This window comes from Mustelus asterias, chromosome 6 (assembly GCF_964213995.1).
Source record: "Mustelus asterias chromosome 6, sMusAst1.hap1.1, whole genome shotgun sequence".
Taxonomy (NCBI): domain Eukaryota; kingdom Metazoa; phylum Chordata; class Chondrichthyes; order Carcharhiniformes; family Triakidae; genus Mustelus; species Mustelus asterias.
In genome coordinates, this window is record NC_135806.1 from 88,535,590 (window position 1) to 88,554,767 (window position 19,178).

Consider the following 19,178-nt stretch of genomic DNA (forward strand, 5'->3'; position numbering starts at 1 on the left):
GCCTCGTGAGTTATATCGCGCATCTATGGTTAAAGCAGTGGCTGAGGCTAGTGGTGCAGTAGGTGTGATATGTGTTTTGAAAATCCATTTGGTTCCCTCGACACTTGTGTGAGATCATTGAATGTGTAACAGCATTTCATCCACATCCTTGTGGCTGGAGTTCATCATAGTTATCTGTTACCAATGCCTACTGAGTGTTTGTTTGGAGAGTCTCCTGGCTCCCCACAGATAGATGACATCTTTCTTCCTCTGTACTTCCTTGACCAAGGCCTCCAGTGCAGCTCCAGAAAATCTTGAAGGCCACTGCCTGCAAAGTTGTGGCATTTTTGTGTTGTTCTCAGGTTGAACTTTTTAGAATGCCTTTAACTCCAGCTGTCCACATTAAGTAGAAAGGGAGAGCTTGAACTTGTACTAGCGTCTCAAGATTTTGCACTACTTTCTTGGGAGTGCAACCATTCAACAGTTACATTCATTTAAGTCAGAAGGAAACACAAAAGATGGAATTTTCCGCTAGTGGGATTTTCGGCTCCCGTCGAAGTCAATGGACTTTTGAATGGCTCACCTCATTTTCCAGCCCCATCTGCTGTGTGATGGAGTCATAAAATTCAGTCCCAAGTTTACATGAAAGCTGGAATTCTCCAGCTGTTCATGATGGTGGGATCTTCGAGTCCAGCTGACAGCACGCCCCCATCCCAAATTTCCCAACAGTGTGGGATGCAGTCAATGGGAAATCCCATTGAGAGTGAGGGGACTACAATGCCCCACTGCCAGGGAAAGATGCGTCGCTCCTTACCATGAGAAACATGCAGGGGGAGGCTAGAGAACACCACCCGCTGTCTGCAGGATGTAACGTGAGCTAGTTAATCGCCTATTGCAATCCTCACACCAACTTTCAGGCCTTATCAAACTTCGCAGCAAATGAAATGTGTTCGCTGGATAAGAGCAAATTACTGCGGATGCTGGAATCTGAAACCAAAAGAGAAAATGCTGGAAAATCTCAGCAGGTCTGGCAGCATCGGTAAGGAGAGAAAAGAGCTGACATTTCGAGTCCAGGTGACCCTTTGTCAAAGCTAAAAGGCATCGAAAGTGGGAGATATTTATACTGCAGGGTGAGAGAATGAAAGATGAGTCGTAGCCACAGAAACCAGGGGAAAAGGCTGCTAATGGCAGTCCATAGAGAGAATAAAGGGTGTGAATGGCCAAACAGCAGAGAAGCTGAAATCAGAGGGAGCAAGCGTTCAATTTCATCAAAGGAAGTACAGGCTGCTGTTCCAAAAATAGAAAAGTTTTAGGAAATGAAGGTAAATGGAAAAAAAAATCTCAAGAGAGACATAAAATGCATAGTAGCGAGTCAGCTACCTGTTGCGCAACTCACATAAATTTCCTTGGCGGAGTGGATGGTCTATCACTGCCTGTTTTGTGCCACCATCAAAGTGGGATTTTGCCTTTTTATTCAGATGTCTGTCTGCCAGATTGAGAATTTTTTCAGTTGGCAGAGCACAGTTATGACTTTATCCTCAACAATCTAGTGCTTTTGAAGGAGAATTTTATACTTTGATTTTATTTCCACACACTGAAAGACAAAATGCTGAAATAATAAGGAAAGGAGTATGTTGATCAGACTGGTTGTGGAAGATTGTGCTCTTGTGTGATTTTTTGGCAGCTGGCTCATGGAGAGTGCCAGCTGGCCACTCGGCAGCACTGACAGGATGTCCGTTCCAATTTGAGGGCCAAGTTTCATTAATATAGGGCCAGTAAGCTGTCAGGAGTAATTGAGCACCCCAAGATAGCCTGCCAACTCTGGACAGACACTGGACAGCCCAGACTGGGCCTGGAAATAACCTCTGGGCTGGGGCTGGGGATAGGGTTGGGGTTGGGGATGAGGCATGGTTAATGGAGTCCAAAGAACAGCCCTGCTCATCCTAGTTATACAAAAATATAAATTGGAACTGTTCACGGTTGAAACTGTGCAGAATGTGCATTGCCCTTCCATGGTAGGATTTGAACCCAGGTTCCCATAACAGAACAAGTCAACATAGTTTTACTAAAGGGGAAACTGTTGATAAATTTATTAAAGATTTTTGTGGATGTAACTATTAGGGTAAAGTTATGTTCTCCAATGCAAGTATATCCTTCCCTAAATATGGAGCCCAATATTGCATATCATATTCCAGATATTGTCTCATCAAAGCCTGGACAAGTGTAGCAAGGCTTCTTTATTCTTGTACACCAATCTCCTTGCAATAAAGGCCAACATGCCATTTGCTTTCCTAATTGCTTGCTGATCATTTAGGACTGAGATGAGGAGAAATATCTTCACTCAAAAGGTTCTGAATCTTTGGAATTCTCTCCCCTGAAGGGTTGTGGATGTATCATTATTGAACATAAAGAAGATTGAGATAAACAGGTTTGTGGGCCTGGATTTTCATCTTTGAATTGAGTTGGGGGGAGTTAGGAAAATTCTCAGCTTGGCTGACAGTCCAGACAGCTATTAGAACAACAGAACACCTGCTCCGCAGTAGAAACATTGCTTGATTGATAGCTCAGGCTCTCTGATTCTTGCTGTGAATTTTGCTGTTTATAGATAAAAAAATAAGTGCACTCAAGTGCTTGTGATTTGTGGTTTTTTGGAACTTCAAAGGGCCTGGATGAATAACACATTTATTATCTTTCAGTCAAAACCTTCTTACTCACTGGAAAATAATATCAATGGAGTATGGTTTTTTTTTATATTCCCCTTTAAATGGTGATGTTCATTGGTCTAGAAAGTGTACAGCGAGCGGGTCAATGGGCCAGAGCCTGACTTATGGGGCATGAGGGGACCAAAAGGATGGCGGGAGGTGGGAGGATGGGGCAGGCATAGCGGGTATGGAGGGGGGGAGGGGGGGGCTTTTTAAACTCAATTTTCAAACAGTCCCCTCCTGCACACTAGGGTTTGGGACTCCACTAAAGTGCTGTGAACCATAAGTCTTTAAAAAACCTGGCCAAACTCCATGAGAATGATGGAGGAGCAGAAGATCTATATCTCCACAATGGAGCCAGCCAGGTCAAAAAAGCCAGATAAAGAAAGCAGCAGACATGCTTTAAAGGCACTCTCAAAACCGGCACAGCCCAGGAATTAGGTTGGGAATCCCAGAATCGGGACCTGCCCACCATTTTTTAAAGGGCTCCCCAGTCAAATCTACTTGGTGAAAATCCAGGCCTTGGTCTTTCAGGGAATCAAGGGATATGAGGAATGGGTGGTTAAATGGAGTTCAAGCCTAGGACAGGCAATGATATACTGAATGGTGGAGCAGGCTCGATGGGCCATATGGTCTATACCGGCTCCTGTTTCTGATGTTCTTACTCCGACCAACACAATTTTCTGTTTCAAAAGAAAATTATGCAGATTTTGGATGTCTGAAAAGAAATAGAAAATATTGGAAGCACTTAGCAGCATTAGACAGGCAGCATTTTCTGTTTTTCTTACTCTTCTCTGATATCTGTTGTGCCCTAATAATCCAGTCTGACTTTGCACAAATCTAGGCAAATGTCCCTTTTTATGATCACCCAGTTTGCAGTCCTCATGCTTTCCATTTCTAATCCTGCAAGAGGTTTTGGGCAGGTTGAGACTGAATCTCATCGGTGTGGAGCAGGCTGACTGGGTGCCATTAAGATATACCTCTGGGATCTACCCATCCCATGGCCCAAAAATGTTGACCTTGTTGTACTCTGGAATGAGGATTCAGGATTCCCCCTAACTCTGAAAATGTTGCTTTGGTTTCCTAGGACAAAGGAACAAATCTGCAACATTTTCTCCACCCACCCTCTGGAATTCAGGAACCTATGACACGAGCCTCATGGAAGGTAATACTACCATTGAATTCTCACTGAGGAGAAGGAGACAGAACTTATGGTTTAGTGTTCATGGTCCTGTCCCCTGACTGTGACTTACCCAGTGAGGGGGTAAAGGGAACTTTCAAATCCTCCAAGGCACTGGAAAAATTCCTGAAAATGCAGAGTTAGCCACTGTAAGCAGATGTCCGCTCTTCTGCAGATTATGGCAACAGACCAACAGAAACACCATAGAATTTCAGGACTAGTATATTTTCCTTTGTTGGTTAACTTCAATCTAAATGTTGACATGACTATACAGGAAAACCAATTTTATATTTGGACAGACTTTTCTCCAATGCCAATGAACAGAAGGAAATGTATTTTGGGTGTTAATTATTTGTTCTGAAAGCCATCACTAAGGTTTCAGGCTGCTGTTGCTAATTGTACTTTACTGGTGAAGGACTCTGTCACCATCCTGCCATGGCTCACTGCACTGCAGCAAGGAATACTGTTGTGGAAAATTACCAGGTGAACCCACAGTCGTCAGAGATCTTAGCTTTTCACAGTTTTATTTCTGGGTGAACGAACAAAATAGTAATGGAATAATGCTGAAAATGGTGCATTGTTTTACATATTGACGAAACCACCTTGGCCACAATATGCTTGGAAACCAGAAGTCAAAAGCTGACATTATCATCATTGTTTAAAACATGGGAGCTTTTCTACTGCTCTGTGAATGCTGCAGGGCAGATCACGATGTGACAAGGTCAACATTTTGATGAGATTCAGTGGCAATGGATTAAGAGATATGCAGCAACGTGACATTATCCAAGTATACCGTGGTGAGGAGCTATTCATTTTGATGAGGCCATTCAAAAATCCTCTTAAGAGCTGAGTTGCAATTTGTCATCCCACAGGCTAATCATCCCAACTGTGTTGATAATACTCAAGTGCGTAGCAGTTTGAGAAAGGAAACTATCCAAGTCACCAGTGCAGCAATAGCTCCCAGCTTTTGATGAAAATGCAATCTAATGGTATTGTTTGAGTCTCATTTGAACTTTCTGAAGTACCTGCATAACCTTAAAGCTGTAAGCATGATTTAAACACTTCAAGGTCATCTATATTTTGGAACACCTATAAAGATAAGACTTTTATTCTCCCATTAACACACATTGATATTTTACCTTTATGAAACAACTGCCACCTTCTCTTGTCATTAATGCTTCCTCTGACTTGTGACCCACATATCTCTCCCATTAATCACTGACCTTCTGCCCTGCTCCATCTGCTCCACCTCCTCCTACACAGAACATATTCCATCACATTTCTCCTTCTCTTTAGCTCTGAGGAGCCATATGGATGGTATACATTAACTCCATTTTCTCTCTCCACAGATGCTGCCAGACCTGCTGAGTTTTTCCAGCATTTTCTGTTTTTGAATAAAGGTGCGACACTGGTTCTCAAAGGATAATTCATAACTAATTCAACTTTTTTGGGCTGGACTTTAACTTCACGACACAGTGGGAGTGGGGAAGATTGCACACGGGAAACTCAGACATCAGTGTAGCTCATTTGCCGATGGAGTTTTAACCTGGTGGCTGTATTACCATAATATTTCCAGGTTTCCCAACTAATTAGAGTGGGTGGGTGGGTGAGTGGGTGGGTGGTAGGTGAGTGAGTGAGTGAGTGAGTGAGTGAGTGAGTGAGTGAGTGAGTGAGCGAGCGAGCGAGCGAGCGAGCGAGCGAGTGAGTGAGTGGGTGGGTGGGTGGGTGGGTGAATGACAGACAACAAGCTGCATAACATGATTTCAAGTCCAGTATTTAAAGGAACACTCTAAACATACAATTGAATGAAGCCTGTAATGGAGGGAATTGGCAGAACGATGTCCAGATGATCAAAAACTGCATCTCTTTTTCATGGCACCTCTGTAGACACGCTGCTCAGGACTGTAAGGGCCCTGTAGGGAGATACCGTTCCCTATGATTGGATGAAGAAGCCTGGAGGGGAAGCAAAGAAGGTCTAGCTGGAGGTGGCCCATGAGGTCAGCAGCAGGATTGTGGTGTCATTCTCTGGAATTCAGTGATGAAAGTGATTTAATGACAGAAGTGGGGCAGGAAAGTGGAGTACAGTGGGACATGCACATAGATCCTGATTTGTGTATTACCCCATGCCCTTAACTCTGCTTTCTCAAGCCTACTGCAGCACCTCTCTCCTCATGCCAACATGTTATAACCATCCCGCTCTGTCAATGTACATTCTCATATCCCTATCTGTGCATCCAGAACTGACCCTCACTCTTATCCATATACAATGTTATGTCACTCTACGCTGACCTGTAAGGTGCTTTCCATGTATCCACTTAACATATTCTATAACTCTCACTCAGGCCTCTTCCTTCCTTCCTTGCAGGAGAAGAGAATTGAGAACACAAAGGAGAGGCAAAAAACCAGAGGTGACCCTCCTGCCACCTCAATACTTACAGCTGCAGAGGGGGAAGTGCTGAACACCAGTGGAGCCTTGATTTGCTTGACCATGGGAGACCCAGTTACAAAGTGACAGAATGAAATATCACACAGCCACATGGCTTACAAAACTCCTTCATGTGGACTTAGGGGTCAGCAGTGACTGAAGTATGATCATGTGCATAGCAACCTTTGAAAATGTTATCTTAACAGTTCTTATTCATGTCCTTAATTTTCCATTGGGCCATCCCACAGGAAGTGGTCCATGAGGAGGATGATGACTCGCTCACTCACTCTGAGGGTGAACCACCACGGTGTTTATACAGACCATGCACCAGCTCAGATTCTCACACATTGGTGCGATCGGTAAGGCAGATAATTGTTTTTCTCATCTTAATGACTCACAAGAGTACATGGTGGAAACTGGGGGCAGCAGTGAAGAGTCTGTACCAAAGGCTCCACAATACTCTTAGTTTTTTTTTACCTGGAAACAAAGTTAAACCTGGAATAGTAGCAAAGAATTTCTGCTATGCTGACAGATGTCCCAGCTGCACTCATCACACTGATAGAGAGGTTGGAAACGTCTGCTTAAACATGGGTGAGCTGATGCTACAGGCATTGGTGATGACGTCTTCATCCATGGAATTACTGGTCTCCTGCATGAAACATCAAACATGACAACCAAACGAGTAAAAGCAAATACTCACCAATGGCTTGCAGACTTTGAATACCACCTTAAATAGGATGACTGATACACGTACTTTAGACATTCAGTGTCCAACTCATAAAGGTCATAGAGGATTACAACATGAAAACAGGTCCTTCGGCCCAACTTGTCCATGCCGCCCAGTTTTTACCACTAAGCTAGTCTCAATTTCCCGCATTTGGCCCATATCCCTCTATACCCATCTTACCCATGTAACTGTCTAAACGCTTTTTAAAAGACAAAATTATACCCACCTCTACTACTACCTCTGGCAGCTTGTTTCAGACAATCACCACCTTCTGAGTGAAAAAACTGCCCCTCTGGACCCGTTTGTATCTCTCCCCTCTCACCTTAAACCAATGCCCTCTAGTTTTAGACTCCCCTACCTTTGGGAAAAGATGTTTACTATCTGGCTGATCTGTGCCCCTCATTATTTTATAATAATAAGATCACCCCTAAACCTTCTACTCTCCAGGGAAAAAAGTCCCAGTCTATCCAGCCTCTCCTTATAATTCAAACCATCAAGTCCTGGTCGCAACTAAGCACTTTCCAGCTTATTAATAACAGGAACGTGTGGGTTGGCCATATGAGTAATGAAGGTGAAAATGGGATATGTAGCTGATGACTCAGCTCAAAGCATTCCCTCTTCACACTGATGGCCCCATCCCCATCCTACATTCTGTCTCACGTCCCAGTGGCCAGGTCTGTCCCTGCACAGGTGAAGATGGAACACATTCCTGGAGCCCTCCCAGGTTCAAAAACTAAGAGGAAGTTGGCCAAGAGTATCTCAGCAGGGATGTGAGCAGCCAGACTCTAACTCTGCTGAAGCCACAGAACTTGCTCCTTCTATAAGTAGCCAGAACAAAGAACAATACAGCACAGGAACAGGCCCTTCGGCCCTCCAAGCCCGCGCCGCTCCCCGGTCCAGGATTGAATCCTGAATCCAGGATCCCCGCCCAATTTTCCAGCCTATCTACATACCAATATCCTATCCACCGAGCTGTCCCCCACAGCTACGATGCTTTGTTCATTACAACCTATTAACTCACCCCCACCCCCCCATTCCAGACCATGTGATCTCCAGGGAGAGGCGAAAACCCAGAGTGAAAAACCCCAGGGCCAATATGGGGAAAGAAAATCTGGGAAATTCCTCTCCGACCCCCTGAGGCAATCGAAACGAGTCCAGGAGATCACAATGGCCCTGATCGGAAAATGCTTCCCAACCCTAGTCATTTCCACTTCCACGAGAAACAAGGAACAATTAGCCCGCGCCGCTCCCTGGTCCAAACTAGACCACTCTTTTGTATCCCTCCATTCCCACTCCGTTCATATAGCTGTCTAGATAAGTCTTAAACGTTCCCAGTGTGTCCGCCTCCACCACCTTGCCCGGCAACACATTCCAGGCCCCCACGACCCTCTGTGTGAAATATGTCCTTCTGATATCTGTGTTAAACCTCCCCCACTTCACCTTGAACCTATGACCCCTCGTGAACGTCACCACCGACCCGGGGTAAAGCTTCCCACCGTTCACCCTATCTATGCCTTTCATAATTTTATACACCTCTATTAAGTCTCCCCTCATCCTCCGTCTTTCCAAGGAGAACAACCCCAGTTTCCCCAATCTCTCCTCATAACCAAGCCCCTCCATACCAGGCAACATCCTGGTAAACCTCCTCTGTACTCTCTCCAAAGCCTCCACGTCCTTCTGGTAGTGTGGCGACCAGAACTGGACGCAGTATTCCAAATGCGGCCGAACCAACGTTCTATACATCTGCAACATCAGACCCCAACTTTTATACTCTATGCCCCGTCCTATAAAGGCAAGCATGCCATATGCCTTCTTCACCACCTTCTCCACCTGTGACGTCACCTTCAAAGATCTGTGGACTTGCACACCCAGGTCCCTCTGCGTCCCTACACCCTTTATGGTTCTTCCATTTATCGTGTAGCTCCTCCTTACATTATTCCCACCAAAATGCATCACTTCGCATTTATCAGGATTGAACTCCATCTGCCATTTCCTTGCCCAAATTTCCAGCCTATCTATATCCTTCTGTAGCCTCTGACAATGTTCCTCACTATCTGCAAGTCCTGTCAGTTTTGTGTCGTCCGCAAACTTACTGATCACCCCAGTTACTCCTTCTTCCAGATCATTTATATAAATCACAAACAGCAGAGGTCCCAATACAGAGCCCTGCGGTACACCACTAGTCACAGGCCTCCAGCCGGAAAAAGACCCTTCCACTACCACCCTCTGTCTTCTGTGACCAAGCCAGTTCTCCACCCATCTAGCCACCTCCCCCTTTATCCCATTGGATCCAACCTTTTTCACTAGCCTACCATGAGGGACTTTGTCAAACGCTTTACTAAAGTCCATATAGACAACATCCACGGCCCTTCCTTCGTCAACCATTTTGGTCACTTCTTCAAAAAACACCACCAGGTTAGTGAGGCATGACCTCCCTCTCAAAAAACCGTGTTGACTATCGTTAATGAGTTTATTCCTTTCTAAATGCGCATACATCCTATCTTTAAGAATCTTCTCCAACAACTTCCCCACCACGGACGTCAAGCTCACCGGCCTATAATTACCCGGGTTATCCTTCCTACCCTTCTTAAATAACGGGACCACATTGGCTATCCTCCAATCCTCTGGGACCTCACCTGCGTCCAGTGACGAGACAAAGATTTGCGTCAGAGGCCCAACGATTTCACCTCTCATCTCCCTGAGCAGCCTTGGATAGATTCCATCAGGCCCTGGGGATTTGTCAGTCTTTATATTCTCTAACAAACCTAACACTTCCTCCTTTGTAATGGAGATTTTCTCCAACGGTTCAACACTCCCCTCCGAGACACTCCCAGTCAACACATCCCTCTCCTTTGTGAATACCGACGCAAAGTATTCATTTAGGATCTCCCCTACCTCTTTGGGCTCCAAGCATAAGTCCCCACTTTTGTCCCTGAGAGGTCCGATTTTTTCCCTAACAACCCTTTTGTTCCTAACGTATGAATAAAATGCCTTGGGATTCTCCTTAATCCTGTCTGCCAAGAACATTTCGTGACCCCTTTTTGCTCTTCTAATTCCCCGTTTGAGTATTTTCCTACTTTCATTGTACTCCTCCAGAGCTCCCTCCGTTTTTAGCTGAGGAGTATGGATTTCTATTTTCACAAGGGTTTGCACATGGTTGTGCTACTGAATGTTCAACTGGTAAGCTTCTACTTTCTCACTGAGGCACATAAATATCATTTCCCATCATGCCCCATCTTTGGTTGTTGCCATAGTGACCTTTTCACTTGTGAATGGGAAGACATAAACTGAAATGGAGCGTGCTGGGCCCTTTGATTCAGGCTCTTCACTGCTGCCCCCCATCTCCACCATTGCTCTTACTCTTCTGAGTTATTAAGGTGAGAAAAACAATGATCTGCCTTCCCAATCCCAGCAGACTGAAGCGGCCTGTGGAAGGGATGCTCCATTGATTGCAGGATTGCTTTGTGTCAGTGTCATTGAGGGGGATGGGTGGGTAGGTGGTTCCTGTATTTGGTTGTCAGATGGGTGAACTGCTGGAATGAAGGCAATCTTCAGGATAATGAGTACACCCTGGAAATCACAGACAGCAAGAGGGCCACTGTTGGTGCATTATCCCCATCATGTTCCCCTACTCCTCCTTCCCCTCCAACGTATCTGAAGAGAATCTGTGCTTTGTATCTCCTGTAATCCAAGCTTTGTTGTTGTGTAGGGTGCAGCACACCACAATCATTTTGGAGACCCGGGCTGTTGCAAATTGAAGAGGGACTGCAGATCTGTCCCGGCATCTGAAGCATACCTTCAGCATACTGATTGCTTGTTCCAACACACATCTGATTGTCACAAGTCTTGAATTACACTGCTCCTGAGCCTCATCAATTGGATTCCTCCTGCAAACCACCAGCCTCATGTTAATCATATCCTTGTTACCTAACTACCAGCCAATGAGGCTTCTTCCAGATGTGAAAACATCAGGAAGGGTAACCTGCCACCGGACAAAAGCACCATGGAAATGTTGTACACACATGATCTTTAAATGTGTCCAGCAGATCCCTGGAAGTTTCCAGAAGCAAAGAAGTTAAAGGGGATGATGACTTCGACAGCCACCAAATCCAATTGGCAACAAGTCTTGTTCCAGCGGTTAGCAGATGTCCGACACCACCGGATGTGAAACCCTGAACCTTCTGAAACACTTTGGACATGTCAAGGAAGCTTAGCTTCTGCCTGTAGATCCTGTGCTGTGTAATGGCTCCCTGCAAGCTTCCCCTCAATGCTTTTGCTCTCTTTCCTGTTGAACGACAGATGTGAGAGCAGTAGGCTACACCAGCTCCTGCTGATGTTTCTGCTGCTAACAGTCATCCTGGTTCACCTGAGGTCCAAAGTAACACAACATGAAGACCAGTCATGCTAATCTTCCAGTTCCAGAGGGCAGATGAGGCATACATCATACAGATGGCACCTTCAAAGTTGTAAAAGTAACCTCTTAGCACAAGTACTGTGAACAAAGTCTTAAACAGGCAAGAAAGCAGCTGTGATGTGTTGGTACTTATTTACAGATTGCCCCAGCTGTTACAGCTTCAACACCCTCAATTGTTGATATGTTCTCATCTTATTTTCACTGGTGATATCCAGGAAACCTGGGAAGCCCATTGAGCCACAGTTCAATTGTCAAGGCCTGTTAGTATTTTGATAAATGAACAATTTGCACACTGAAATGGACAGTCAATCTCTCCAAAGGGAATTTGACACACAGAGCCCAGTGAGCTAAGTCCCAATTGTGGACAATGCCAGAGAATCTGGCCCCTCAAGTTTCATTGCAAAGAGCAAGCTGAAACCAAGAATCGATAGCAAAGTGAATGTGTGGCAACCTGGGCACCCCACCCACCCCCTACCCACCTACTCCTGGGCACACCCCCGCAACCTGGGCACCCCACCCACCATCTGCCCCACCTGTGACAGAGATTGTAGATCGTGCATTGGACTCCTCAGTCACCTGACAACTCACTTTTAGTGAGGAAGCAGGTCACCCTCACCCTCAGTCCAAAGATGTGCGGGTTAGGTTGATTGGCCAAGTTAAAAAATTGCCCCTTAGAGTCCTGGGATGTGTAGGTTAGAGGGATTAGTGGGTAAAATATGTAGGGGTAGGGCCTGGGTGGGATTGTGGTCGGTGCAGACTCGATGGGCCGAATGGCCTCCTTCTGCACTGTAGGGTTTCTATGATTTCTATGAACTCCGAGTGACTGCCCAAGAGAGAGAGAGAGAGAGAAGCCCGGTGGTGCCAGGCAAATTAACTTTGGTGAGATTTGTGACAGAGGTCCAGGTTTGTTGCATCTTAACACACAGAGACAGAAGTCCTCGGGTTTTAGCTACTGATGAAGGTACCGGAAGCATGGCAGGTAAAAGCTAATGTAAGTTAAGAGACAGTCCCTTTTTTGCCGACAAATGGAGGAGAAAAAAAAGAAAAATAGTTGTTCAGAAACATGACGAAGGAATGAAAAGGAAGACCGTGGGTATAATCGTCCCCTCCAATCATCAGTTGGATTGTGATGGGTGGAGATGGAAGATGCAATGGGAAGCAAAAGGTGAATTTCTCGACATCAGGAAGCCAGGTCGGGAGCTTCCCATCCTGATGTTCATGGTGGGCTGGGTTTCCTGTTGAAGATTGATGAGAAGCCATTTTGCATTGTCATCTTGAGTTCAACTTGCTCTTTCAAAGCAGAAAAACTCTTGAAATTCAGGCTTTGCAACACTTTAGGGAGTCATAAATTCATTAAATATAGCTTTTCACAAACAACTGCTTTCCTGTTTCCCAGCTGTCTTAAATGTCAATTGACTAACAGAAATTCCATCCAAACATTTTAAAAGTGGTTAACTTAAAAGTTCATAAACATTAATCCACCCCACACTAAAACCCCAAGAAATATTATATTATCAAAATCTTACAAAACCCATTACATCAGAGAGCACATGGATGGGTTCCACGGAAACTCGTGCCGCTCTGTTGAGGGTCTCTGACATGTCTGGCTGATCTTCTCTGCTTCTCCCTGATACTCCAGCATCTTTTCATAACTGCTTTTAAAGGCTCATTACCTCACTCAGACTGAACAGAGGCTTCTCTTCCAGCAGAGCTCCGAGTGCCAGAGACGTTGGCTGTCAAAGCCTTCTCCTACTGTGGATACATATCAGTGCAGTGACCACCAGAGTGTGAGCCTGGGTCTAATCTAGATATGTGAGCCACTGAGGGGATTGTCTCTGGACTAGAGGAGGGTGCAGGTGAGTGCTGTGATGGCTGTATAGGTGAGAAGTCATCCTCGTCTTTATCCCAGTTTCCTGTGGGCTGGGACTGGCTTCAGGTGCTGGGGCTGCCCTAACCCTCTTCCTGCTGGCATCTAGAATGGAGAGAGGAGAGAATGAGTGACTGCCTAGGCTGCCTCAAACTTGGTACTCATCAATCACCTTGAATTTCTGAGATTGTCTGGATTATACTGGATTCTTGCAGGGATGCTGACCTTGGCATTGGCCCAAGCATGGTCCTAGTCCTCTCCTGACAGCTTAGCAGTCTGCTATTCAAATTGTGTGTGCAGCTTGAGTTCAGACATCCTGTTTTCTCTCTCTCTCCTGTTGTGAGCTGCCCTCGCCTGCATTAAGACAGATAGATTGTGAGCATGTATGATGAAAGAACAGGCCACAGACTGCTAAATCTATGGCTGCTAACTGACCACATGACTCCCTAAAGCCTGACCACCATGTGCATGTCACGAGAAGTGAGGAGTGAAATGAGATAGTCTCCAGTTACCTGAATCGGTGCAGCTCCAACAATGCTCAAGAAGTTGCACTCCATCCAGGACAAAGCAGCCCATTTGATTGACACCCTATCCAACACCCTCAACATTCAGTCCCTCCACCACCCATGCACAGCAGCGGCAATGTATAAGCTGCACTGCAGAAACTAACCAAGGCTCCATGAACAGAACCCTCCAACCCTGCAAGCCCTACCAGCTAGAAGGACAAGGGCAGTAGATGCATGTGAGCAGCAGCAACTGCAAGTTGCCCTGCACTCCACCCCATTGTGGTGCCATCACTGTGGCTGGGTGAAAATCCTGCAGTTGTCTCACGAGCAGCTCAACACATGGACTGCAGAGGTTCAATGAGGCAGCAGCCACCGCCCTGTCAAGAACATTTAGGGATAGGCTTGAGAAATGCTGGCCTTGCCATCACCCATGTCCCATGAGACAAACACAAACACGATGAGCTGGATTGGGAGGATAGAAGGTTCACTTATCCTGGCAGCACGGATTAAATTGTTGGCCATTTTCCTGCACTGCAGGACTGTCCTCTGCAACCCCCCATCGAGGGTACTGATCTCACTGACTACCTCTTCCAAGGCTGCAGTGGTCAGCTGGGAGAGCCTCCCCATCCCTGGGGAAGAGAACATTCTTGCAATGCATCCAGGAGATGTCTGAGGGATGTGTCGCTGAAGCGGGAAGACGCAGCTTGCTGCTTTCTCCTGTTCATCCTTTCCTTTTTCCCATGAGTGAACACCTGTCTGGATGCCTTTTAAATATGGCCCGACTATCAATGTGAGTTGCCTGACTTCCTGCGCATCCCACCACAATACTCAACATGAAATGCATGCATGACCAATGAGACAGGGAGCGGACGATTGTGTGTAGAAGCCTACCTTACTCTGTGACAGGAATCACTCCAAATTCCTAGTCCCATCAGGGAACGTATGGCAGGAGAGGATAATTCTGCCCCATGCTGTAAACGTCAGGGACAAGTGGATGACAACTTAAATAGAAAGATAGCAAAACAATTGCAGAATTATTCTGAATTTCAGCATAATTTAGTTTTTATTAAATCTGCTTCTTCTTCCATCAGCGAGGTTCTGATTTAATTGAGTCCCACATTTGCTTAGTGCACTGTTTCAAATGCTCTTCATTCACATTATGTGGTCACTGTACAATGTGGATTAAAGCTATATGATATCATGTACAAAGGTAACTTGTGATGAGGGAACCCATTACCTTATCGTTATCCTTCCAGAAAAAACCTACAATCCCCCATCCCAATGTCTAATTGCCGCTGGAATGGCTAGAGTTTTTTGCCTCCACTACTATTATTTTTTACAATCAAAGCTCGTTAGAGTCAATGTCAAATATGCTAAATATAAATATGTTAACCAAGGGTCAAAACTGACACAAAAAGAAAATCTGAAGCAGTCCAATTTGATTAATATTATAGAGACATTATATATTGCAACAGTCTATTTCATATTCAAAGCAATACACAGTGCCTAGAGGTTCTAGATGACTTATTCAATTACCAGGACTTTATCATCACAAGCTTTTAATCCAACATCAGTAGCCCTAAAAGTGACTATATTTAAGTTTTCTTCACAGTTAATCTTCCTTAAATAAGAAATCCAAATGATGGTCAAGACACAATGAATTTGCTGAAAAATGACCAATTTATTCCACAACTTAGTTTATAATCCAAATCAAGGCACATTTTTCTTAGGTGAATTATTGGAATATTTTATCCAACATTGTTCACATGCAAGATTCTGTTCACCATTCTTCACACAATTCAAAAATGCTGCTGTCAAAGCATTATTAATTGTTTCTTTCTTCATCCACTTTGAAAATGATTTTGCTTGAAGTGGGTATTAACTTTCTTACCCTGGAAACCAAAATACTCTAAGTAAAGAAGAGCAATTTTGGAACTGCTTTACAGGAGTCATTTTACATTTTAGCATAAACCTGACAAGACGAGATGACGGATTGGCTGCGACTTTCAGGTGGAAGTTGGGACTTTAGCTGGGAGATGGGAAGAATTCTGTCACTGCCAACCTAAAATATTTGCTACAAGATCTGAGTCAGTTTGAAGGTTTGGATCCTTTGGTTACCACCTATGTGCTGCAGAGCACTTTATCAAGACTCAGAATGGCAGAGGGAAAATGCAAGGGAGGGTCGATGGTTCAGGCTACTCTTTCATATGGGAGAGCCTAAAAGTGGATCTTAATTGATGGAATTTTGGGGGTGGGGGAGGTCCGGGGGGGTGGGGGGCTGGAGGGCAGGGGGGGACGGTAGTTTTGATGAGGAGTGTTAGTGATGAGGTGGAGTGGGACAGATAGTGGGCCAGAAGATTTGGTGGAGTTTGCAGAATCATGAACAGCAACTAATGGATGGGAGATTTCATTCAGATTTGCAGATAACTCGTGTCCAGCTGTAACCCTCAGAGCCTCTGGTTTGTCAGCAGAAGTTAAAGGCTGCGAGGATCCAAGAGCAAGTCAATTAAAGAATATATAAAGGGTCCTTGTGGAAGTTGGCCCCATTAACATACCACGGGTAGGCTGTTGTAGGCTTCTACAAGATAATGGGCTAATAGAGTAGATATGCGAATAAGTGATGTTGACGATGATGTATCAGTGACATCAGCAGTCATGTGCTCGGCTCCTGCGAAAAAGAGGATGGAACAAACATTCTGTACTGAGGAGTGACGTAACTATTCTTATTTGTGGTTAATAAACTGGGTTAAAGCAAATACCAGAGTAAGACTACAATCTATCTATGGAAGACAAGTCATACATAGCAGAAGACAGCAACCATGCCAGGACTACACAGAGCCTGAAGGCAACACAAAGCAGACTCACCTCTTCATGAAGTCATGGACTTGCTGACCTCTCCATTGCCACATTCCCACTCTTGCATTCCGTTCCAGGGACCAACTCCTTGGATGCCAAACAGGCTGTGCTGCTACCCATTTTGCCCACGGATATCATTCCTGTAAGCTTTGAGCGGGATTCAAAGTTAGGGCATGCAAATAAGATCAGAGAATTAAAACATTCAGATTTTGCAGAGTTGGTTTCAATCCCTGCATCTCGATCCTCTGCCAAGTTAAATTAAACATCACAAGAGTGAATAAAACAGGTCAATGTTTGACAGAATTTAGAAATTAATTGATCTTGATATTGGAATGGTTTAATCGGCACCTACTTGTCAGGCATTGGATATCTCAGAGTTCTAATCCAGGTCAGAAACTCCAAGGTGTTTTATGAAGTCAGCCTTGACCATAGATTTTGCAGTTTGAATTTGACACGGGTGAGTATACGATGGTTCACTCCAGGTATGATTCAAGTGACTCTCTAAGAAGCTTTTATCAAACAAAGTATATTTAAGAATACAGTTGAACTTTAATAAGAAAAATCAGCAATAATTTTTTCCAATTACAAAAACACAACTATAACATTGTATAAACCTTAACAGCTAAGTATACTGTTCCAAACTAAGCAACCTCCACAAACATACTGGGGTTAACACAGAAAGCAACAGTGCTCGCGTGATGCTAGATTTTGCAGCTTTCCAACCCCTTCTGTGGATTACTCTATTGGATGTTGAATTGAAATTGCTGAGGCCTTCTCAATCCTGGAACTTCCAGTACATCTTCAGACACACAGAAATACTGCTTGCCTATAGCTTCAGACTGCACCTCACAGACAGCAGAATTTTCACTTCAGAGAGAGACAGAGAACACTGCTTTCAGTCTGCAGTCCCAACAGCTTCTGCCAAAATGCAAGTAAAACCTGTGGACTTCTCCTGTGAGAAAAAAGACCATCCCAAGGTACCACCTCGTCTGTCAATCAGTCGCAAATCAACAATTCACGCAAGAGTCATAAAACTCCAGGACACTGCCTTAGGCCCAGATTAAAAATAAACAAGATGCCCATTATATTGCTTCAGCAACAATAAAAGATGCTGGTACAGACATCATGGCAACAATCCAAATAAAAAACAGGCCTACTTAAAAAATCTGCTGAGGAACAGAATTAAAATATATTTCTTAACGGCACAGTGGCATCACATCAGCCTGTTATTTAAATATGCTCTCCATTAGAGTCATCCATAAGGCCCCGACTGAATGTTTGGGCCCCTGAGTCTTCTGTCTTGCCTTGGCTTGATTTGTGCTCAAGCCATTTTAAATTCCAGGCCTCCTTTGCATCCATTTTGGGTCAGCAGATGTCTGGCTTCAGGTAGAAGTAATGGGATCACCCATTCAAATCCAGGTAAGTTGTGGAGAATAGCATGGAGTGGGTCATTAATGCTTTACAGGTGGGAAAGGGGGAGTCTTGGACAACAGGGAACCAGTCTTTTTCTGGGATTTGGAGGAGGACTCGTGTCCTTGGCTTACCTTGAAGGACATCGACTATATATTTAACTGATTGCATGATTTGATGGTGATATAGAACATAGAACATAGAAAAGCTACAGCACAAACAGGCCCTACGGCCCACAAGTTGCACCGAACATGTCCCTACCTACTAGGCTTACCTATAACCCTCTATCTTACTAACTTCCATGAACTTATCCAAAAGTCTCTTAAAAGACCCCATCGAATCCGCCTCCACCACCACTACCGGCAGCCGATTCTACGCACCCACCACCCTCTGAGTGAAAAACCTACCCCTAACATCTCCTCTGTACCTACTCCCCAGCACCCTAAACCTGTGACCTCTTGTGGCAACCATTTCAGCCCTGGGTAAAAGCCTCTGAGAATCCACTATATCAATACCCCTCAACATCTTATACACCTCTATCAAGTCACCTCTCATCCTTCGCCTCTCCAAGGAGAAAAGACCTAGCTCTCTCAACCTATCGTCATAAGGCATGCCACCTAATCCAGGCAACATCCTTGTAAATCTCCTCTGCACCCTTTCTATGGCTTCCACATCCTTTCTGTAATGAGGCGACCAGAACTGGGCACAGTACTCCAGGTGGGGTCTGACCAGGGTCCTATACAGCTGCAGCATTATCTCCCGATTTCTAAACTCAATTCCTCTATTGATGAAGGCCAGTATTCCATACGCCTTCTTAACCACAGCCTCCACCTGCGACGCTGCTTTGAGCGTCCTATGAACCCGGACCCCAAGATCCTTCTGATCTTCCACACTGCCAAGCGTCTTACCCTTAATATTATATTCTTTCATCCTATTCGACCTGCCAAAATGAACCATCACACACTTAACTGGGTTGAAGTCCATCTGCCACTTCTCCACCCAGTCTTGCATCTTATCTATGTCTCGTTGCAACTGCTGACATCCCTCTACACTATCCACAACCCCACCAACCTTTGTGTCATCAGCAAACTTGCCAACCCATCCTTCCACTT